The sequence below is a fragment of the Sus scrofa genome, chromosome 4 (genome assembly GCF_054392235.1).
Source record: "Sus scrofa isolate SSC_HxYL_T2T_F1_AM1 chromosome 4, Sscrofa_HxYL_maternal_Yorkshire_Landrace_v2.0, whole genome shotgun sequence".
Lineage (NCBI taxonomy): Eukaryota > Metazoa > Chordata > Mammalia > Artiodactyla > Suidae > Sus > Sus scrofa.
Genome location: NC_139386.1, coordinates 133,763,225 through 133,787,410, shown reverse-complemented (window position 1 = coordinate 133,787,410; position 24,186 = coordinate 133,763,225). Strand labels below are relative to the sequence as shown.

At 42.9% G+C, this 24,186-nt stretch overlaps 1 protein-coding gene across 3 annotated transcripts in view; it reads right to left on the bottom strand.

The window, feature by feature from the left end:
- LOC106510246 (uncharacterized) overlaps window positions 1-24,186 on the bottom strand; it is a 433,353-nt gene that overhangs the window by 150,334 nt on the left and 258,833 nt on the right. The window contains exon 6 of one of the 3 annotated variants that reach the window (XR_014844892.1): window positions 14,437-14,466. The exons of the other annotated variants lie outside the window; for them this stretch is intronic. The gene's annotated coding sequence lies outside the window, so the exon portion shown is untranslated. The remainder of the gene's footprint in view (window positions 1-14,436; window positions 14,467-24,186) is intronic. 3 annotated transcript variants of the gene reach the window in all.

Genomic DNA, 24,186 nt, shown 5'->3' with positions numbered 1-24,186 from the left:
TGACTCACCTGCCCATGCTGCCATAAGAGACCTCATCCTCCAGGGCTGGTGCTCAGACTTTTGAAACCAAGCCCAGGTCATTCTCTCAGCTGGGATGCGGGGGACAGTGGGGGAAAGTGCAGGGAGAGGAAAGTCTGCCCCCCCACCCCCCGTCACTGCCGCTGCTTATTCATAGTCTCGGGTTAGGTTCAAGCTCCGAATCCACGAGTTGGAGACCTTCTCTGAGAAGAGTCACACCTGCATTTAAATGCGCCCACCAGATGGGTGGAAATCTCCCTCGGGGTTGGCATATAACCACCTTCAGTGAGGAATCCTGAGATTTTCCCTGTGTGGTGGATCTGGTCTCGACAACAAACCCCTTACAAAAGTACTGCCGTTCGTTGACTCTATTTGGGGCCTGACTATAGGAAGTGAATATTTGTTAAAATGCAAGCCTTTGGCCCTAGACGTGGAATTCTGAGTAACAGGAAGATGAGCTGGCCTCCCAGGGTGGGGGGCGTAAGTTAGGGGGATCCCAGCAGAACCAACTGCCCGCCTCCGTCAGTCATGATGTCTTCACAAACCCTGCGACGGAGTTAAGGAATAACTCGGAATGCAAAAATAGCCACATTTGCATGGATGAATGAATTAATTAGGACCCAACTAACTCAAAAATTCTGATAACAAAAATAGGAGTCAGTGGGAAAGTCAATTACCTCTCCTGTGTTGGAGAGTGAAACACATGCAGACCTTGTATTTTAAATTCAGTTTAAATATAACCCAAACCCAGTCCAGATTACTTCTTGTGATCACAGAGAAGGTACTTTTGACTAATTCATCTGGCTGAGGTTCCCAAGAAGCTTTTGGCACAAGGAAGACTTGTCTCAGGGGCACACAGAACGAACCTAGACGGCCCCAGTCCTGAATGGGGCTTGGGCACCAGGGGAGGTCCCTTCATCTGCCAGAGCAGAGCTAGAGGGCACAGGGTGCAACTGCTACCATCCTCTCACTTTCTGCAAGGACACAGGCATCCGCAAAGAGTGGGAGAGGAGGGCACGGGGAGAGAGCAAGGGACGGGTTAGAGAGGAGAGCTGAGAAACACAGGCACAGAAGCCAAGATGAAGCTTGCTCTGGACTCTGGAGATTAAATTAAGGTGATGGGGAATGGTCCCTCGTCTCACTCTTCAGGGTGTTAGAAAATGTTACCTGTTTAAGGGAGAGAAAGAGACGCTTTCTGAAGACTAAATCTATCTCTCCCAAACTGGCTACAACTTTCTTCACACAAAGACAAGTGTGAGAGATACGAACAGTCATGGGAGGGTATTGTGTGGAATACGATATTTATTCTTGTTTCTCTTATGCGGATATCAAGACAGAAAATAGTCTCTGGAGAAAATCATGCCTGTGAAAGATATTTTAAGATCAAAGTTTACCTGACATGTAAACCGACTCACTAACAATCAAAACTGTGAAGTTCTGTTTTGAAAGGCACTGATTTTTCTTTTCTCCCTTATCAATTTGGCCCTTTGTCTTTTATAAAATATATGTGTAACTGTAACAATGTGATCTTTTTTACTGTTAAAACTTGAAATGTGTAATTTGATCAGAGAATTCAAGCCCCACGTGGAACCCCAGGAACTTAGTTTCCGTGACACACTTCTGATAATTTTTGAAACAATGAAACTTATCTCCTACTAAATGCCATCAATCTTCCCACTTATATATACAGCAAAATCTAAATTTTTTTGGGGAAAAAAAACTGTTCCATAGTATAATATCTTTTTGTGGCTCAATTTTTCTTCAGTGGATGATGAGAAAATCAGAAATACATTATTCTCACTAACTTGAGCTGAATGAAAGTCTTCGTTTAAAGTAACTTAATTATAGAAAGATACTATGTAATAAAATAATGACCTCTATTAAAAATTGTAAGTAGCAATCAAAATAATGATCAAATCAGATAATAAGTTTGATTATGTGTAGAATTCCACTTTCCTTAGGTATGTTATTACTCCCAGAACAGGATGGAAACAAAAGCACTTGGCTGGAAGCAGACTCTCTCTGGATCACATGCCTGGTACAATTCTCTGTGCCCAGTGGGTTCTCAATAAATATTCAGCGATGACTACAATGAGTCTTCTGGAAACAGTGCAATGCGCAGGTATGCACGGATCTGTCAGTGGAATTGATTTGATTAGAAAAGAAAGAATCCTCTACCGAACATCAATCACATACTAACTGTGGTCCCAGGCAAACATGGTCACTATGTGACTTCTTTGTTTCAACATGCTTCCCCCTTGCCCCTCGCCCCCCACAAACTAATGAAGACCCACTGCACACATTTGTCACTCCATTAAACTAACCAAGGGCAAAGCAGAGCCATCACACTGTTGCCAAATGTTTCTAGAAGGTATAATTTGTTTCCTGAATCAAGGTATAAATTGTTTCCTTTGATGGCTGACTGTTCTCCTCCAGGGACCAGTTCTATGGAGGGCATTGCTTTGGAAGGTCCCGAGGTTACTGTCTTTGTGCCAGGCTTTAGGCCATTCTGAGGTCAGAGAACAACGTTGCAAGGGCCCTAAGTGTTTACCGGAAGGAAATTAATGCTGAATTAAAAACAAAAACAAACAAACAGATGTGAACCATGGCGCTGATGGTCTATCAGTGGGCTAGTTACTTTGTTCCACGGCCACCTAACAGCTTTCCCCTTTAGCAAAGGGAACCTCAGGTCCCCAGAGAGGAAAGGAAGGAGTGGATGGCAGGCTGCGGAGACGCGGAAGCTGGACGTCAACCTTGACTCTCGGTGTCCTTCACCTCCGCTCCTCTCCAGGAGTCGAGGACCAAATTCTCTCCACCTCTTAAAATTCTTGAAATCTGTTCTGTGGACAGGTTCATCTGTGCCACATTTTAGAGTCCACATGTAAGTGACATCGTATGGTGTTTGTCTTTCTCTTTCTGACTTACTTCACCTACTACGAGAATCTCTAGGTGTATCCACGTTACTACAAGTGTCTTTGTTCTTTTTCAATAAATTAAAAAGATTCTTGAAATCTTTCTATTTCTTTCTAGCCTGTGATCATCTTCATTTCTTATATGAAATATACAATAAACATGTAATTGTTATCTAGACATCTTTAACCTTTCAACCCATTTGCTCAGTGTCTGTGGCCTGAGTCCCTTTTTAAACTATCTGGCCATGGTGTACTTACTTTGTATAAGGCGCTATGCAAGGCCCCTGTGGCACTTTATATACATATACCTTGTTTTTACTTGATCCTTTTAAAAGCCGGATGTGAGAAATATAACTGTATTCATTTTCTATGGTTTCTGTAAAGCGTGATGAAGTTAGCGGCTTCCAACAATAGTGTTGGGAAGCCACCACAGTGCACCTTGTCACTGGTCCCACTGGTCCCTAGGATTGCTCAATCAGTGCCCCGAGACTGGAATATTCCCTCGCGTGGAGGGCAGGGCAGAGCGACACTCAGATTCTCCTTGCTTAGGAGAGGAAATCTTTCTTATTCCAGGTACATAGAGCACTTCCTCGTTCTGTTTAAGGATACGTCACGCAGCCTCTGTCCACTCCATCAGCAAGTCTGCCCTCTGAGCGAAAGGCAAACAAGAGAGGCCTGTGCAGTCCGTCGCCCTGGGTGAGACGGGCACACACTGCAGACACTCATCTTGCTGGGCCTTCTCTTCTGTTTTGTGATTGAAACATTCTTCCAACGACACTGTGGGAGTAGAATTCTCCTTAGTGACTCCGAGCCAATGGACTGATAGCCATGGGTTCCCACATCTAGTGGTTGGCAGCGTTCTGCTTTGTGCCAGCTTCATCCTCACCAGAGACTGGCCGCTGGATATTCCCCTTCAACAAACAGAACTAGACTCTTGCTCAGCTCTGGAGGCCTGGAGTGTGAAATGAGTCTATGGGGCTAAAACCAAGGTGTCAGTCGGCGGGGCTGCCTTCTTCTGGAGGCTCCAGGGAACAGCCCATTCTTTACCTCTTCCAGCTGTGGAAGTGCTGTTCCTGGATAACAGAGATTCTTGATTGTGTGGGAACCTACGTCCAGCCTCTGCTTCACTGTCACACTGCCTGCTCCTCTTCCACAGTCAAGTCTCAGGATCTACCTGGATAATTGGGAATAACAGCTCCATCTCAAGACCCTTAATTGCAACGTGTCTTTTCAATACAAAGTCATGTTCACAGGTTTCCTTGGGGACAGCTATTCAGCCCAGTACAGTTCTCTACTTACACTTGTCACAAAAATGTTTCAGTGGGTTAAGCAAAGGGTCCAAATTTATACATCCAGGAAGGAGCCAAGCTGAAATTCAAACCCAAGTCTTTCTGATTCCAGAATTAATGTTCCTGTATAATTAAAAAACTGGAGGATTTTTCATTGTGGCTCAGCAGGTTAAGAATTGGACTAGTATCCATGAGGATGCAGGTTTGATCCCTGGCCTCGCTCAGTGGGCTAAAGATCTGGCATTGCTGCAAGTTGCAGCATAGGTCACAGACGTGGCTCAGATCCAGTGTTGCTGTGGCTGTGGTGCAGGGCAGCAGCTGCAGCTCCAATTAGACCCCTAGCCTGGAACTTGCTGCCCTAAAAAGAAGAAGGAAAAAAACAGAAAACTGGATATGGTAAGACTGAATGAGAAAAATGGAAAAAAGGCAAAGAGAGATCATAATTAGCTTCAAATATTTAAAAGAGCCATCATATGAAAAAATAGCTAATCATATATTTAGAGCCAAGAGGTGCACTAATTTCCTCTATAAATGTCAACTCATATAATCTTTACAACAACCCTATGAGAGGGTTTTCATTATTATCAGTGGTTAATTGTTAAAAATGACACAGTCCCTAAAGCACGGAGTTGATGTTTGAACACTTTGACATCTGGCTCTCAAGCCTGTGGCCCTAAGTTTGCTCTAGACTGATTTCATCCTACAAGTTCTGGCAGAAAGAACTTGAACCCACTTGCCTTTTTAGACAATGACAGATTTTTAGCTCGATATTAGAATAACCATTAACACTTGGAACTCTTCAAAAATGATATGGGCTTCCTTTTGAGACACAGAAATTCCCATCCCTGGGAATGCCAAAGCTGAAGTCTTTGCAGTTGCTTCTCTGAGATACTGAACTCGCTGACTATGAACTGAAGGCAAATTAGACAGATAATTTCAGTTTCTTCCAACCTCCTAAATGATGGTTTTAAGGTTTTATAACTTCAGAAACGTAATATAAACATGGAGTCAGTGATGGCTCAATGATAGCTAGGTTTTAGGATGATTAACCCAGGACTGGGTTATCATCGAAGCAAATGAGGAGAGCGTCGTTTCAGGAGAAACCATGTTGCAAAGTATTCTAATAGTCCAGGTAAGAGTTAATACAGAACTTAAAGCAGTGGCTGTGGGACTAAAGAAGAAAAGATTATAATACAGTCGAAACTGTTCTTTGACAATGGAACCAAGGCTACACAACAGAAAAAAGATTACCTTTTCAACAAATGAAGCCACAACAACTGGACCTCCATATGCAAAAAACAAAACGAACAAACAAACAAAAGAAAACAAAACCTAGAGATAGGCCTTATACCTTTCGTAAAAAATTAACTCAAAAATGGAACACAGACCTAAATGTAAAACCATAAAGTTCCTAGCAGGTACCATAGGGAAGTAATCAAGAGGACCTCGAGGGTGGCGATGGCCATTCAGACGGAACACCCAAGCCAGGACTCACGGAAGAAGTAAGTGATAAGATGGACTCAAACTTCTAATTTCTCTTCTGTGGAAGGCAATTAAGAGACTGAGAAGATAAGCCACCAGACTTGGAGAACATATTTATAAAAGACATTTTCACAAAAAGCAAAATGTACGAAGGACGTCTAACATTCCACAATATGCAAACAGACAACCCACTGAAAATGAGAGGGTGATCCAAAGGCTCCCTCACAAGGTGTTTGCAGGGAGGACGGTGTGACCCGAGGAGTAAAACCGTGTGCCATGACGCCTGGTCAAACCCATAGACGGTGTAACGCCGCGTGAGCCCTAGTGAAAACTGTAGATGACGTAAACTACGATTCATCCGTTGTAGCCAAAACGGGGTGGGGGAGGACTCAGGTGAGGCACTGTGGAAGCGAGGTTCTGAGTTTTCACGTAGTCCGGAGACCGGACGCGTGTCAGCGATTTAGATGAAAGAGTCGGAGCTTTATGCCCTAAGGCTCAACAGAACGGTGGTACCCTTGGTAAAACAGTGAGGTCTGAAGGCAGTACTTTGTTTTAAGAGGAAGATAACCTCAGTTCAGATAAATGGAATTTAAGGAACAAGCAGGACAACTAAATGATCGTTGTAATTTATGGACTAGAACTTGAGAGGAGGCCGAGGGCCAGAGATAAGGATTTGACCATTTACTGAACGAGATGACCAATTCCCCACGGCAATTAGCTTTCTCTGGGCGCATTTCATTTCATAGGCATTATCTCATTTAATTCCAACACCAGCCCTATACAGCAGACACCCTTTTCCCATTACAGTGATGAGAAGTTAGGCTCAGAAGGGCTAAAGGACTTGCTCAAGTCACATATCTGGTAAGCGGTGGAGTGTGAAGCCATATATCCTTCTGCTTTCAGAGCCCAGCTCTTAATCACCTTGTTGAACTTTGCAAGAATTCTTCAATCACTCTGGGCAGGGCTTCTCAGAGGTTGTTTCCAGAATGTTCCTGGTGGCCCAGAGAATGCCCACCTACCCTATGTTCACCTGAGTGGAAAGGGTTGGATGTCAGGGAGTGGACAGACACCTCTCCATTAACACCCTCAAAGAAGACATTTCTAGTCTTAAAAACCCATCCTGATATGGAATTAATATAAAAATTGTGGGAGTTCCCGTTGCAGCTCAGTGGCAATGAACCCAACTAGTATCCATGAGGACACAGGTTCGATCCCTGGCCTCACTCAATGGCTTAAGGATCCTGCATTGCTGTGGCTGTGGTACAGGCCGGCAGCAGTAGCTCTCATTCGACCCCTGGCCTGGGAACTTCCATATGCAGTACCCATGGTCAAAACAAAAGCGTCTTCTGCTCCCCAGTTTTGTATTTACGACAGGTGTCCTGTGCCATCTCCGCCATCCTCTCAGCAACCATCATAGGGCCTGGGGGTGGGGAGAAAGGGTCCAGGCTGAGCCACAGAAGTCCATGCCTACCAGCATTTATGAAATGAAAGGGAGGAGGAGGACGAAAAGGACGAACGGAAGAGCCGTTAGAGACGTGGGGGCCAGACTGACACACACCCACACAGTGGATAGGAATTCCCACACTGTCAGATGCTACCAAGGAAATATTGACACGGTTGAAAAATTATAATAAAATTTAAAAAGCCTTGATGTTTAGCCAGCAGTGCCTTCCCAAGGTGCAGTTTAAAGCAGGCGAGAGTCGGATTGCATAAGGGTATGAAACACGAAAGTGCTCAGAAACCAAAGAGGCAATCAGTGAATGTTACCAGTCTGTGAGGTTTGTAGGAGGAAATTAATATATTCTGGTTCAAGTAAAACCAGGAACACTGCATTGGCTAAGGTGTTCCTGTTGCTCAGAATACAAATCGATTCTGCATAAGCTAAGCAAGACAGGGATTTTGTACAAGGAGATAGGTTAATTTTCAGGATCAAAAGAAAGGCTAAAGAATTAGACCTTGGAAGGACGGGCAGCAGACCAGTTCTAACCGGGAGCAGCAAAGAGGCACTTGCAAACAGTTCTAAAGGGACTGTGACTCCACTCCAGCCCTTTCCAGTCCTTGGATGGTTGTGGCATAAGATGTCACCTTCTAGGGACAAGGTCTGACTAGCCTAGTACCAGTCCCATGATCTCACCTGGCAAGGGAGGAACAGGGTCCTTAATCGCCTAGGGAAAGGTTAAGTTCTTCAACCTCAAACCTTTGAAGACTGAGTTCCAAAAGGCAAAGCATTTCTGAGGAGTAGAAAAATCCAGCTGAAACACAGGCATCTCGGCACTGATTCTTCACTGCGTGCAGCTCTGTGGAAGATGACCTTTGACCTCAGACACTACTGAATGTCACGGGGAGGCACTGAATGCAGTTAACAGGGTATCATGCAAAGCAAGAACCACCTGCGTGCCCGACCATGAACACAGTGAAAGACTACGAGACCTCGAAGGCAGATTTGTAGAGTCAGACTACGTTGTAGTAAAAAGGGACCTTAGTGGTCACCAAAGTCAGCCCTTTGCTACCACGGCGAAGGAAACGGAGGCCCGCAGAAGCACGCTGCCTCACTCAAGCCTCCCTTCTTGGACACACGAGTTATAAGAGCAAAGACGTACAAAGGAAGGAGTGGTCCCGAGAGCTGGCTGCACTTCCAGAGGGAGAGCACATCGGTAGGAAGTGCGCTTTGAGCGAGGGCTTGAAGGACTTGGCTAAATTGAAGAGGGCTGATCTAAAACTCCAAGAGCCTTTTCAGCACTGACATGCTATGATGCAGAGCAACGCGGATGAAAATTAGCAAGGTGGAGACAGAGAAGAGTGGGCAGGGTGGCTTGATTGGAGCAAAGAGCCTTGCTGGGGCATAATGACAGCTCTAGGATGGTTGGCTGATGGGCTTCCGGCTGGGTGTCTGGGATTAATTCTCCTCCGAGGGCACTGGCCACCCCCAGGCGCTGCAGTGCCCCCATTTATGAAGCAAGGAGACAAAACACTTGTTAAACAGGAGCACCTGATGTCTTGCCACAGAAGGTGACTGAAACGCCACTGGGAAAAGTTCTCCTGCAGGGCTGTGAGAGTGGAGATTCCCTATTGCCGTACTGGGTGAAACAGCTACAATGTTTAATTCTGATTCTCAGGGCGCATTTGTGACTCCCAGCAGATGTGTGCCACTCCTAAGGCCAGGGCCTAGGGACATACAGAATGAACATGCAGACGGAAGACTGAATAGAACTCATTTTAGTAACCATATGACAAACCGGCTCATAGATGCTAAACAGGGTTTGCTGAGTGTTTTATCCCCTGGTGGAAACATTTATTTTTCCCATGTATAGAAGTTAAATGATATAAAAAAAGGAAAATTACCCTAATTCTTTTGGCTCTGTTATCTATTATCTTTTCACAAACCCAAATGCTTTTTGATCAGATTACCAAATTAATAGACAAGGAAATATGTTCAGTTCTTTCACTGAAGTCCCACTGTATTGAGATATCTTAACACACAAACACCCAACAGCCTGTGCCTGCTTCTCTGCCTGACCTCTTTCCTTTCCGTGCAAGTTTTGCCAACCTTCTCTAACTCTGTCCTCTCTTCGTTTCTTTGGGCATTTATCTCTGTCTCATGCCCAACCACGGACTCTGAGCGCCACAGTAACGTTGTTTATTCTGAGCTAATTAAGATGCTTTGACTTCCCTTCCTCCCTCTCACTTTGGGCCACTGACACCGGCCTCCACTCTATTTTTATATTCACTCTGTCCAAAGCTGCCAGATAGGCTCACTCCAAATCCAGATGACTCTGAAGTCACACACAGGAGCCTGGACAGTACCGGATGGGAGCAGGTGGAGAGTCCTTCTCTTCTCGGTGGTCCACTCTCTCCGGGACACTCTCCTATTGCGGACCGTGGAACACCTGCTCTTTTATTAGCGGCTCTCCTAGATGCACCATTTTCCTCAATCTACTGCCTGGCTTTAACTGAAACCAAACTTTATCTTCCGGATGCCCATTAGGGCCCATCATGGTACTCACTGCACCTAGCACTTGACTGATTTGCCCAAGTGTCTCCCCTCCGCATCCCTCGTCAGCCTCCTCTTTTTCTTTTAACCTCTACTTCATAGATGTATGCAACATTTTTGTCATTATTACATGTTTTTTAATCTAGTTACTCTTTCCCTTTTCTGGATGACATTGCACATCTCCTCCTCACAATTAGTTACAATTTTCAAAGACTTAAACCTCTAAATTGATGGTCCCCTGCTCAAATGTCTTCTGTGCCTTAGCTCCAATGATCCTGAAACACAGCCATACCTTGGAACAGAGCCTGGACTATAGTACACACCTCAAAAGTGAGAGATACTATTATCTCCCCACTTGATGTCCTAGACATGACAAACTTCTTACAGTTTCCTAATTCTGTCTTGATATTGTTTTCTTACACTTTTGCCCACGTGGTCTCTTCTGCATAGAAACTTCTTTTCCTATAGCACCTTTGATCTAAAATTGACCTTATTAAACCTTTAGGACCCAGCTTTGAGTTTCATCCTGGAGGTATACAAGGGCTCCAAAAAGTGAGCTGGAGAGGTTCAATAGAGTCCTGTAGACGCTATTACCACTGCATTGAATGCCTTGTCTTTACGTCTATGTTTGATTCCCGGAGTTCTTTGTGGACACCTCTTGTCCATTTTTATATCCTTAGTAATAGGTCTGGCATATAGGAATTTTATTTGTATTATTCAATTATTTCCATAATAACGCTGTTTACAAACAACCTCAATTTTAGTGGCTGTACGTCTGCTTTTTGCTGTGATGAACCAGGCTTAACTTCCCATTATATCTAAAAGGTTTGACAAAATATCTGAAGTAACTGGTTTTCAGACTTTGGTCAAGATGTGGCAGTACAGAACTGTGATCCATGAAAAAAGAGACACAGAAGATGTGAGCCTGCATTCCCCCTGGATTTCTACCTGGAGTCAATTTCTGAACCACGGGTAGGAAGAAGGACACTAAACAGAACCCAGACTAAGAGATGACAGAAATGATAGCACAAGCAGACAAGGATGTTGAAACAACTACACTCTCGTATAAATTACAGAAAACAAAATAGAGAAGTTTGAAATATAAGAGAGAAACAATTACAACTTCTAGAAATACAAAAATACAAATAAAAGTGAAAATTTTTTGAGTTAATAACAAATTAACACTGCAGATGAAATGAAATGACCAGTGATTTCCCTTATAGAATAAAGCAAAAAGAGAAGAAAAACAAAGACTGAAAAAAAGAAACAGAGTCTCAGTAATCTATGGAACATTATAAAGTGGTTTAAGATATTTGCAATTGTATCCTAAAGGGGGAACAGAAAAGAGATTTGAAGAAATAGCATCCAAAACTTTTCCAAATTTACTGGATATTATAAAGCTAGATCTAAGAGGCTCAATGTAAATCCAAAGCAGGATATACACACTGACACACACACAGACACACACACAGACATACAGACATATGCGCGTGCGCGCACACACACACACACACACACACACACACACACACATACAGTGTGGTGGAATCATATTGAGGGAAGTAATGATGACAAAATCTTAAAAATAGAGAAACAAAAGATACAGTATTCCCCCTTATTTATGGTTTCACTTTTCACAGTTTGGTTTTAGTTATCTGTGCTCAACTGCAATCCAAAAACATCGAATGGGAAATCCCAGAAAGAAACAGTAAGTTTAAAGTTGCTCACTGTTAAGAGTAGCAAGGTAACAGCTCATCCGTCCCTCTCCTTCCAGCCCAGGAAGTAAATCATTCCTTAGTCCTGTGTATCCTACACACTGTTCCCTTGGCAACCCTCTCAGTTATCAGGTCAACTCTCCTGGTATTGCAGTGCTTATATTTAAGTAACTCTTATTTGACCTAATAATGGCCCCAAAACACAGGAGTAGTAAAGACGGCAATTCCAATATGCCAAAGAGAAACCACAAAGTGCTTCCTTTAAGTTAAAAGGTGAAAATTTCAGCTTATTAAGGAAAGGAAAAAAAATCATAGGTTGAGGTTGCTAAGATTTATGGTAAGAACAAACCCTCTATCCATGAAATTGTGAAGGAGGAGAAACATATCCATGCTAGTTTTGCTGTCACACCTCGAACTGAAAAGTCACGGCTTCAATGTGTGATTAAGTATTTAATTACAATGGAAAAGGCATTAAATGTGTTCAATAACATATTTTTAGAGAGAGATCACATTCGTGTAACAATTATTACAGTATATTATCACAATATTGTTCTATTTCATTATTAGTTATTACTGTTAATCTTTTACTGTGTCTAATTATAAATCAAACATCATCATAAATATGCATGCACAGAAATAAACCCAGAACACAATAGAGTTCGGTATCACCTGTGGTCTCACGCAGCCTTTGGATGGAATACATCCACTGTATAAGGAGGTTTGCTGTACATTACATAGAGGCACAAAGATATAAAACTAAAGACTTCCTGTAAAAGACTATGAAAGTGAGAAGAAAATGGAAGGGTATCCTTAGAGTGCTTAAAACCTATCAATCTAGAATTCTGTACTCAACATACAAAAATATCCTTGAAGAAAGGGAGTGAAATAAATTTTTGCTGAAAAGAAAAACAAGAGTAAGTAAAACTCAACAATAAAAAACAAACGAACAGAAACAGTAAAAGGATGGGCCAAATGGCTCACAGACATCTCAGGAACGAAAGATATGCCGATGCCAGATAAGCATATGAAAATGTGTCCCACAACATATGTTAATAGGAATATGCAAGTTGAAATAACAGTGAGAAACTGCTCCATGCCTATTAAAATGGCCACAGTCTGGGTCTCTGACAACACCAAGTGCTGGCAGGGATGTGGAGCAACAGGAACTCCTGTTTTCTGCTGATGGCAAAACAAACAGGTACAGCAAATGCAGAAGACAGTTTGGCAGTTTCTTATAAAACGAAACATACATTTACCATGTGATACAGCAATCACTCTCCTTGGAATTTAAACCAAGGGGTTCAAGACATGTCCACACACAAATTTGCACGTGAATGTTTAGAGCAGCTTTATTCATAATTGCCCAGACCTGGAAGCAACCAAAACGTCCTTCAGTAGGTGAATGGGTGAATAAAACTGCAGTATGTCTAGACAATGAAATGCTATTTGATGTTAAAAATAAATGAGTTAGCAGCAGTAAGAAGACATAGGAAAACATGAAATGCATATTAATAAGTGAAGGAAGCCAATCTGCAGAAGCTACAAGGCATGATTTCAACTCTATGACATTCTGGAGAAGGAAACACTGTGAAACAGTGAGCATCAGTGGTGGCCAGCGCTGGGTGGGAGGGTCGTCAGGAGGTGCACACTCTGTGAGATCCCACAAGGATGGACATACGTCATCACACCTTTGCCCAAACCCACAGAATGTACAACATCAAGAGTGTTCACTAATATTCACTAGGGCTGGTGGCTGATTACGATGTGTCAGCACAGCTGCATCAATTTACACAGATCCCCCACTCGGAGAGGGATGTTGATAAGAGCAGAGCCTAAGCATGAGTAGGGGCAAAGGAAGCATCTATAAGTTCCCCTTAATTTTGCTGCCTTAAATTACTCTAAAGATAAAGTCTTAATAATTTTTTTTTGTCTTCTTTGTCTTTTCAGGGCTGCACCCACAGCATATGGAGGTTCCCAGGCTAGGGGTCCAATCAGAGCTACAACTGCCGGCCTACACCACAGCCACAGCAACACCAGATCTGAGCCACGTTTGCAACCTACGCCACAGCTCATGGCAATGCTGGATCCTTAACCCACTGAGCGAGGCCAGGGATCAAACCTGCAACCTCATGGTTCCTAGTCAGATTCGTTTCCACTGCACCATGACCAGAACTCCAAATTTTAATTGTAATTTAAAAAAATCTGAGAGCATTTGCCACTAGCAAACATGAATTATGAATAATATTAATGAATTTCAATAACACAAGTTTATCAAAAAAGGTACCAAATAGGAACTTGCACATCACAAAGGAATAAAGAATGTGAGAAACTGTAAATAAGTGGGTAAACATAACAACCCTTTTTATATTAAAAAAAAAACTAAAGACAATGGACTGTTTAAAGCAAACACAATAGTAACCAACTGTGGGGTTTTAACAATCTTATATGACATGATATTATATGAAAAGAGTAGAGTGGTCTATCTCATTTCCCTGTGCCTGAGACTTTCCTGATTTTAGCACTAGAAGTCCTATATATTGGGTATCCCCCAAGTCTTAGCAAACTGGTATGGTTAGCCATCCGAAATAGAAGAGCAATTGTGGTAAGCACCTTTTTATATGCTCTAGAGCAACTACTAAAAAAAACCTCCCAAAATTATGGTTGACACATCAATATGCACAGGTAAAATAAAATGCTAAACGTACTCAATTCCAAAGAAGCCAGGCAAAGAGTAAAGACAGAACAAAAAAAAAGATCTCACAAGCAGATAAAAATAGCAACTTGATGATTTAAACCTTGCCACATCAATAATCATATTAAATGTAAATGGTCTGAACTTCCAATTAAAAGAAATTGTCAAATTGTATAATTAAAGACCAAATGCTATGAGAAACTCATTTTAATATAATAATAATATAGCTAGGTTAAAAACAACCAAAAAAAGTAAAGTTATATCATGAAAACTCTTAGTATAAAGCAACAGGAGTGGCTATAATTATTAGATAAAATATCAGAATAAGGTATATTACCTGGAATTTCATGATGTGAAAGGGATCAATCTATCAAAGAGACAAAACAATCCTAAATTTGTATGCACTTTATAACAGGTCTTCAAAATACATGAAGCAAAATCTGAATAAACTGAAAGGACAAATATTGATAGAGCAAACTGACAGAAAGTCAGTAAGAACATGGACGGGTTGAGCTGTGCTAAACAACTTGATATAATTAACATATAGAGAATACTCCAACCAACATCAGCAGAATACATGCTTGTCTAAGTGCATGCAAACATCCACTGAGACAAAAACACATTGTAATAAATTTTAAAATACAATGGAAATCATACAGAATATACTGCTTGCCACAGACAAATTAAATTAGAAACTAATAACAGAAAGTTATCTGGAAAATCCTCAAATAGTTGGACATAAAACAATGTGTTTCTAAATAACCCATGGAAGAAATCATGAGAAAAAATATAAAATGTTTTGAAATGAAAGAAAATTAAAAACATATCCAAATCATGGGTGTAGCTAAAACTTGGAGCAAATTTTATAGCTTATACTGGAAAAGATAAAAATTTGAAATTCAATGATCTAAGCTCCCACATTAAGAAACTAAAAATAGAAGAACAAGAATAAGCAGAAGAAAAGGAATTATAAAGAAGACAAAATGCTAATGAGATAGGAAAAGAAGAGGTGAATAGTGAAACGATATCTTGTTTATTTGGAAAAAAATCAACATATGCACACATTTATTTGGAATGAATATTGAATAGGGGCCTGCCATATAGCCCAGGGAACTCTACCCAGTATTCTGTGATAACCTACATGGGAAAAGAATCTTAAAAAGGAACAGATACGTGTATATGCATAACTTAATCGCTTTGTTGTACAGCAGAAAAACTATCACAACGTTGTAAATCTTTAATAAAACTTTAAAAAATAAAAAAATGAAAACATCAACAAAATGTATAAGCGTCCGGCTAGACCTATCAAGATAAAGAGAAAAAAGACAAAATACGAACATCTGGAAAGAAATATATCATTATGAATCCTATGGAGATTAAAATGATAATTAGAGAATATTATGAAACATTTTGTACCAATAGATATGACATCTTAGATTAAACGGATAAATTCTTTGGAAGACATACATTACCCAAACTAATTCAACAAATACCACTGCCATCGGGTCTGCAGCAATTGCTCCCATGAAACCGTCTCTGGCAAAGTCACCAGGGATCGCCCTCCTGCTGAACACAGTGAGCCTTCTGTACCCACGTCTCTACTGGGTGGTACCGAACACTTTCTGAAACTCTTCCTCCACCCTTTGGCCCACAACACTCTCTGATTTATTCCTACCTCTCGTCTCACTCCACAACTGCTCCCTGGGTGATCTCATTTATTCTCAAGACTTCACCACCTTCTACAGACTGATGGGTTCTCTACTTATGACTCAACCAGTTAACTGGATATCTGCCCCTGCATGTACAACAGACACCAGGAACTCAACAGATCCCAAATGGAACCAATCCCCGCCATCCAGACCAGAGCTCTCATCTTGAATGAATCAGGGTTCCTGCTCACACTCCTCCGAGTCCCACACGGAAGACGCTTTCTCTGCCAATGAACTTCCCCCAGGCCCCTGCTGGAACTCAGCGGTCGCGGGGGTATGCCTCCTAAGTTTTCCTAGACTGCTCTCATATGCAACTTGCGTAAAGCTACATTTGGGGAAAACATTGAAAAGAAATGATACAATTTAGAAAAGCAAAGTCACAACTCTACAGACACAGGAAATAGAGAAAAATGTAAAGGGAAATATTAACACAGCCTTACACGTTGAGCCTGGTTAAAAGGAGATTATGGAGAAAGCTAGCAGTGGCAGAAATCATTGGTGGATTTTAAGATATTTTTTAAAAAAGAAAGAAAGTAAAAGGAAGACATTTACAGAACCATCCCTAGTGGCAGAAGAAGGAAGTTAAGCAAAATGGAATGCAGGGGGCTTCTCTGGGGGAAATTTCTCCAGAATCTCAGGCATGGGTTCCTGGCATGTTCTCCTTAGAGAAGGGTGCTAACTCCCAACGTCGCAGGCATTTTTTTTTACTGGGAATAGCGAGGACCTGAAACAAGAACTGGGCGAGCGGGGAAAATGTTTTAGCAACTGAGATTTCTGGGACTGCACAGGTCCTTCCTCTTTCTAATTTCTGGATAGCGTTCATTTCTGTGATGCCCCCAGAAAGCCCAGCTCTGATGGGCCAGGGCTGCCAGAGCACAGGTCTTCTCATTCCCCAGACTAGAGCTCCGAGTCAACTTGGCGTCTGGAGACTTCAGGTCACAGTCCATGAACACAGAGGAAGCATCTTCAAACCAGGATGTGCTGTAGGGAGGACTGAAGACTCGTCATTCTCCAGACAGGGCACAGAACACTCAGCGTGATGCAAAGGAAGCCTCGCATAGCCAAGCCGTGCCCTCCGGAGCCACCGGGAGCAGGCACTTCCTTAGAAGGCTTGAGTGAGGACCACCTGAAACCTCTTACTCAAAGCGTCTTTCTTTTAACTTATTAAATTAGTTCAAATACTGAATTTACTTGCTTTTTGCCCTCCCTAGGCAGCAGCTAGGAAGTATTTGATGCCGAGGACTGAGAATGATGGCATGTGCCAAAAGGATTTTAGAACTGGGACCTAAGTTGTGATCTAATTAAACAATAAGACCTGACAAAACGGTCACTGCTGCTGTGTTAATGACTTCCTGGGGCAGGTCAACTTCCAGTTCAAGGCAGAATGAGGGCAAGGTCATCTGCCTTTGGCGGAGGCCTTTCCCCCCTTAAGAATCCTGCCTCTTGTGTTTTTCTCGCTCGCTCTCTCTCTCGCCCTGCCATAAAACCACACCCTAAAACGGTGACCAGAGAGTCTGATGCAGGAGTCTCAAAACAGCAAGCCTAAAATTAACAAGAGAAAAGTTCTTAACAATTCTATAAAAACTGTGCAAGGAAGAAATAGCACACCGCAGCCCACAGCTCCACCAAAGAGAGGCCCGAAGTGAGGCGGAGTTGGACAGCTTGAGAGCACAGGCGGCGGCCACGGCGGAGAGAGGAGAAGGCAGAGGCAGCAGGCAGAGGCCAAGCCCGACTTCCACAGGTGGAAACATCTGTGCCCAGAGTGGCCACACCTGCTGCCTGTTCAGGACGCAGAGACAGATGTGGGTGAAGAAGTGGTGTGTTTATCATCGTCTCCTGCTTTGTGAAGACTCCCTGCAGGTCTGGGTGGCTGTGTCCATTTCAGCCTTGGTGACTCTGTCAAAGAGCCCCTTGTCCAGGTGGAAAATCAAGTACCACTTTGCATGTGGACGACAGATACATTTCTTTAGACTGTTTTCACCGAGTCAAAACCCAGTTCTTAAAAAAGGAAAAGGAAAAAGCCTCCACTGCCACAACAAAAAAGCTTTGCGTTCAAGGCAAAGGAAGGGAAGCCGTCAAGACCAAAGCCTCTAACAGAGGCCGTGACATTTTTAAGGCTCCTCTTTGAATTCCTGTTTTCTACACAAAGGAACCATTTTAAGGTTTAGATGAATTATATGATTTTAGGTGACAAATGTAATTTGCTCTGCATCAGTTCACAGGCGAGGTCATTTGCCAAGAGTGCATTCGCTGCCTCCAGGCTGTGACTCATGCCTTTTTGCAGAGAGTAGCGGGGGAAGAAAATTTAGGACACATCCACTTGCATTGGACTTTGAGGTAAATCATGAATAATTGTTTAGTGTAAGTATGTTCTGTGTAACGCTTGGGACACTTTTACTTGCTAAATGCAGGCATCCTATTTTCACGCTATTTTTGCTTGTAAAGACTTTGCCTCATTCCGCCTTTATAAAGGGAGAGGCCGAGAAGCATCAGGCATGGGGTGCATTTGACACACACCAAGTTACCGGAAACAATTAACATTCTGTTTGAGGAAAAACAAGACTTTCTCTGGAAGGGTCCTATCTGTCAGGGGTCTTCCCACGGTTGATAGAACCTTACATTCTCCCAAAGGACCTGGTAGGGTTGGGGCTCGAACCCATCCCTCCGCCTCCGCCTCCGCCTCCGCCTCCGCCAGATGCAGTTTCTTAGACCCGGGGCGGCGGCCAGCATCTCAGGGGATCCAGGTACACAGTTGCTGTTGGTCTTACTCTCCAAAAACGTGTGTCTGCCTATCACGTAGTACGGCACGGTGAATTATTAAAAACTTCCTCTCCCGCTTCCCCATAATTAAGAGTCCATCCCGGAATATGGCCGGGGAGTCTCATTTAGACAGGGAAGGCGATTCACTCATTTAATCACCCCAGCAAGGATCTGTTCACCTCCTCGTCCTCTACAGCACCGAGCTTTCCTTTTAAGTTTTTAATGCAGCAAACATTATCCTACCTGCCTGCTTCCTCTGGGATTTCTGCATGGTTTACTCTAATTACTCCCGATGCCAGACCTTGTGCGCTACCAACAACTTCAAAGGAAAAAAAAACTAGAAAAGGAATAGTGTGGTGTTTCTTTCTTTCTTTTTTTTTTTCCTTCTTTTTTTTAAGACACTGTATCAAGGAGACAAGAGAGCATTTTGTTCCTATAATGTGATGGACAAATCATATGGATAATCTATTAGGATGATGGATGCTATAAATTTTAATATGAAACATCAACCGTAGAGAGTTTCTCCTAGAATGTCTTTGAAACTGAACTGCCTCTGCTTGGTCCAGCTTTAAGTCGGATCTCTAGGTTTCAAACTTCTCTGGATGTAAAAAATTTGATTAATTTTAATTATGCTCATCGCAGGAGCCAGTAAAATCTTAGTTCAGAGTAATTGTTTCAGGAAGAATTTGCTGAAAGTGAATTTTTATCCCATTTCCTGCCCGAAGGCGGAATAGTATTTTACCTTCGCTATTATCCGCCTGCCCTGATAAAATACTATTTCTGTAGTCGAGATGTTTCTGGTGTTTTCCACGAAGCCAAATTAACCCACTGAAATTGTTTTGGTTTTGTTCTGTTTTGTTTCACCCTAGGCACTTTATTTTCTTAAAATACACCTCGTTCAAATGACATTTCTTATACGCCTACTGTGTGCCAGGATCCATGGCTCTTGGCCCCAAAACTAAGACTCTTCTCAAAGCTCCCTGTCTGCTGTTGGTCAGACAAGTACAAAAACAATCAGAGTAACAAGACATGATGAATGCTTTGCTAGTTATATATATAAAGTGCTTTGGGAGCAAAAATATAGAACAACTGACTCCTAAGTGCCGTTTTGTAATTCTAATCAAAATAGAACTTTCACAGAATTATAGAGCTAAAAAATATTCTTCCTACTGGTTAAAATTAAACAGACCTAGTTTCAAAATCTGACTGTCACTTCCTCGCCATATGACATTTTAAAAATTACTTAACCTCCCTGAACTTGAGTTACTTTTTCTCTAGAATACGGATATCAATCCTGACAAAGTTGCAGGCTGTGGGAATTAAACTAAGGAGGCCGTTCCTGGCCCCCAGCACTGCGGTCACTGCTACAAGGGGTTGACATTCGTGCCTGAGCTGGGCGAACGCCTTACGTATATCATCCGGTTAACCGTGACGACTGCCCCCCAGATTACTCGTGCTCCCATTTCACAGGTGAGGCAATGAAAGCGCCCAAGGTCACACAGCTGGTTCTTTGCGCTCAGGCCAACCCCAGGGTCTCTCCTATACTCACAACCCTGCTTCATTCGGGAGCTGCTCTTGTTTTCCTTCTCACACTTACTGTCGTCACTTCCTATGGAGGAAAAGCTGACATCGTCGACTGGAAGCCCCTTCTTTTATAGACAAAAGATCAGACGATAGAGCAGCTGAGACCCTGGGGAAAGTCACAGCCAATAAAAAGTCTAAGACTAAAACTGCTGAGTAAATGCTGCACCTCATTTTGCCATCTGTTTTAATACCGAATACTGGTTGTTAAATTGTAAGACGATATTCAAACTGTTTAACCTGGAAAACTGAGGTCTTCACAGCTTGTCTCCCATCAGCCCTCAACACGGATTCCTTGGGGCTCAAGTAAGGCCTGTCCTCTGTCTGGAGGCGGATGGAGGCAGCGTGTGTGCACGTCCCCACGGCAGGTGAGCTCTGCCATCGGGAAGTGATTGGCCACGTGGAAAGAAAGGTTCTTTCCTGAGTTTAAGCAGCTTGGAATCATACCTCCCTGTAGGTGGATCCCGGAATCACAATGCCTGCTGGGATGGAAGTGACCTTGGACTCACCTTGACTTAACCCCACACACTACAGAAGCTGAAAATGTGACCAACCTGTCCAAACAATGGATAGGTGTCCAGAATATCCTTTCAACAAGAAAATTACAATCAAATCACTGCACGTCCCAAATGGGCTATGAAGCAATTATTTTTTTATGGCTTCCCAATTGGACTCACCTAACGATTTCATTTCCCCACCATTCCACTCAATGTTCGCATCAAAGAAGTGAAGAAATAATATAAACTTCACTGTCACTGAGTAAAGGGGGAAAGTATCTGAAAACACATTCCTCTTTTAATAAACAAACAGTGTTTCTCTAGAAGGGGCATTGCATCCACTGAAAAGAAAAAGAAACAAAAAGATACCAGATCACAATACCTTATGTTTTCACGTATCTGTTTATGTTCCATTATTATTATAATTGGGTCCCTACATTGCGGCTTACACTCTGCCGGTCGCTATATCTATGAAGTTTAATTAAATTCTCACAAACAATTCCACAAGGTGGGCAATCTTATTTCCATTTCTCAGATAAGGAATCTGACTTTCCAAAAGAATAAATAATTTGTCTGAGATCTCGCACCTTATTCGTGGCAGAGTCAGGATCACAACTCAGGTTTTGCTGACTCCAAAGACGGCTGTTCTTTCTACCATGCTAGGTGACCTCTGAAAAGACCACAGGTGTAAGTCCTACGTGAAAAGGAAAAAACAAACGAACAAAACAAAACCAAAAAACCCTACCTAGGGAGGAGAACAAGGTATGGCTGGACCAGGAATGAAAGCTAAATCTTTTGGTCGTCTTGTTCAGTGACCGTCAACATTAGACTGTCTCGTCTGCTTTGGAAGGAAAAAGAAACATACAAAGCAGAACAGAGGCAAACGGGACCTGCCAGGAGCAACAGCAGTCCTTCAAATCCAGGTTCCTTGGAACAGAGCTTCTCTGGGGTCAGCACATGGTACCTCCATCAATCCCAACTTCCAGCACCTCGGTTAGGAATAGAACCTTCCGGGAGTTCCCGTCGTGGCGCAGTGGTTAACGAATCCGACTAGGAACCACGAGGTTGCGGGTTCGGTCCCTGCCCTTGCTCAGTGGGTTAACGATCCGGCGTTGCCGTGAGCTGTGGTGTAGGTTGCAGACGCGGCTCGGATCCTGCGTTGCTGTGGCTCTGGTGTAGGCCGGGGACTACAGCTCCGATTAGACCCCTAGCCTGGGAACCTCCATATGCCGCGGGAGCGGCCCAAAGAAATAGAAAAAAAAGACAAAAAAAAAAAAAAAAAAAAAAAAAAAAAAAAAAAAAAGGAATAGAACCTTCCAAAATACCCGACCCCCCCCATGCCACTGCTCCCACTTTCGCCCCAAGAGGAAAGAGGTGTTCCCTGGCCTTTGCTCGTTGATTTAATAGCATTGTTCTTCCTTCCCTTTTTTTAAAACCCATTCTCCATCAGGGATCTGTCAAACATGTTCTCACTAAAGGAACTCATGGTACATCAGAGTCAGGGGCTGCAAGAGCTTTTTGTGTTCTCAGGTCAACTTAAAAATGTGTTGGTTGGATGAGGGCGGTGGCATGGTGCCGCCTGATGAAAGAGGCGTAGCCATGTTTATAGGATGCTTGCGAAAGGGATGCAAATGCGTTTCAGGATGTCTAAAGATATTTTTAAACTTGAAAGTGGAGGGAGAAAAAAAAAATCACCCTGAGTCACTGATTCTATATTTTGTGGAACAGAATTAAATTGTCTAAAATATTGCATAAGGAGGATCGCTTGGGGACTCTTGTTCACACAACGACTTTTAAAATCCTTTCCCCACTGCCACAGATTTTTTCTAAACCCAGAAATTCTGTGGCGATGCCAAAGGGTCTTTAAGCAACGAAGAAGGAGGAATCAATGCTGGAATTATTATTTTCAACGGGGTATTGACAGCTATAATAAAGCTGTTGCAACTGGACCTTCGAATGTAAAGTCAGTTAATGGACTTTATTTAGACAACATCAGATAAGGGCATTAGTAATAACTGTTATCTGGATAGATAACCTTAAATTCAAGAAAACGTTTCCCCAAACAGGCCTCGTGGTGAATTCCTCTCCCTTTTATCTCACAGTAGGCAGAAGAGTGCAACCTCCCATTACGAAACAGCATCATAAAATGCAGAGCACAGCTACACCCTGACTAAAACCACCTTCCTCCTCTGCCGATACAGACAAACTAGCAGGAAATGCTTTCTGAGCTCCTGGCGTGCGGATAAATTCCTATGACTGTCCCCAGTTGGACTGGGAGATGAAGAGACACAGGGAGAGAATAGCTGAGACCAGGGGAATTTAACATGGCAATTAGCAACCCTTTGGCTTTGCTAGACCTCACAGCGCAAGACAGGATGCAAGCGACCAAAAATCTTTCTAGCTGAGGGGATGATAAATGGGTTGGGTCCCAGGGGTTGCTGGACACAGTTACTATCCAATGGCAGGCCCGGACCGTGAGGGAGTCTATGCGGCGAGGTCAGAAAATGAAACATAGGGCTCTAAGTTCCCAGGGAGAGTGCCTTTGCTTACATCTCAATTGGTGTGCCCTTCCCCTCCGTTTGGAAGGCTCTGGATCACATCCCATCATCTGTATTACCTTCCCTATCTTAACAAATAACTTCCAAAGCATCATGTATACAAAACACTCTAACCATCGCTGCCAGTGGGTCTCCCCTTGAAAAGTTAGAAAAGTAAAAATAAACTTTGAAATAAAACTACTTAAAGGCTTTCAGACATGTTTTTCTTTAAGCAGAAGGGGGATGTAGGGAGCAAGAGGAACCTTAATTCTTTCTCTCTCAGTGTTGGTAGCTGCTTTTAGTCACCACTTTAACCTTCTCATCATGGTTCGTAACAACTTTAAGAGTGTGCTGAAATTCACTCTTTGTACTTCTTAATTTTTTAGAGCCTTAGTTTGCTCATCAGAAAAAAAAAAAAAAAATGAGGCTAATATTATCAGCTACTGAAAATGGTGCTGCGGGAGTCCCAGTTGTGGCTCAGCGGAAATGAACTCAGCTAGTATCCATGAGGAGGCAGGTTCGATCCCTGGCCTCCCTCAGTGGGTTAAGGATCTGGCGTCGCTGTGAGCTGTGGTGTAGGTCGCAGTCGCAGCTCAGATTCCGAGTGGCTGTGGCTGTGGTGTAGGCCAGCAGCTGTAGCTCCGATTCGACCCCTAGCCTGAGAACTTCCATATGCGGCAGGTGTGGCCCTAAAAAGAAAGGAGCAAATGTTTCTGTAACGATTAAACGAGGTAATATGTATAAAATGCTAAAAGACTGCCTGGCACTGAAGGAATTCTCAGAACGTGTTAGTAATGACGATGATGAAGATAAAGATGATTCTAAAAACAGGAACAGTGGTGTGGGCTCAATGTCGTCCCAGCCAGACGTTATACTCCTAGACCAGGGACCACATCGGCCTTGTCTTAAACCAAACCCCCAGCACCGAAGCACACTGCCTGAGTGCAGCTGATGTCTACTGATGGATGGAATGAATGATACATGCATTTTAACGCCACTTTCC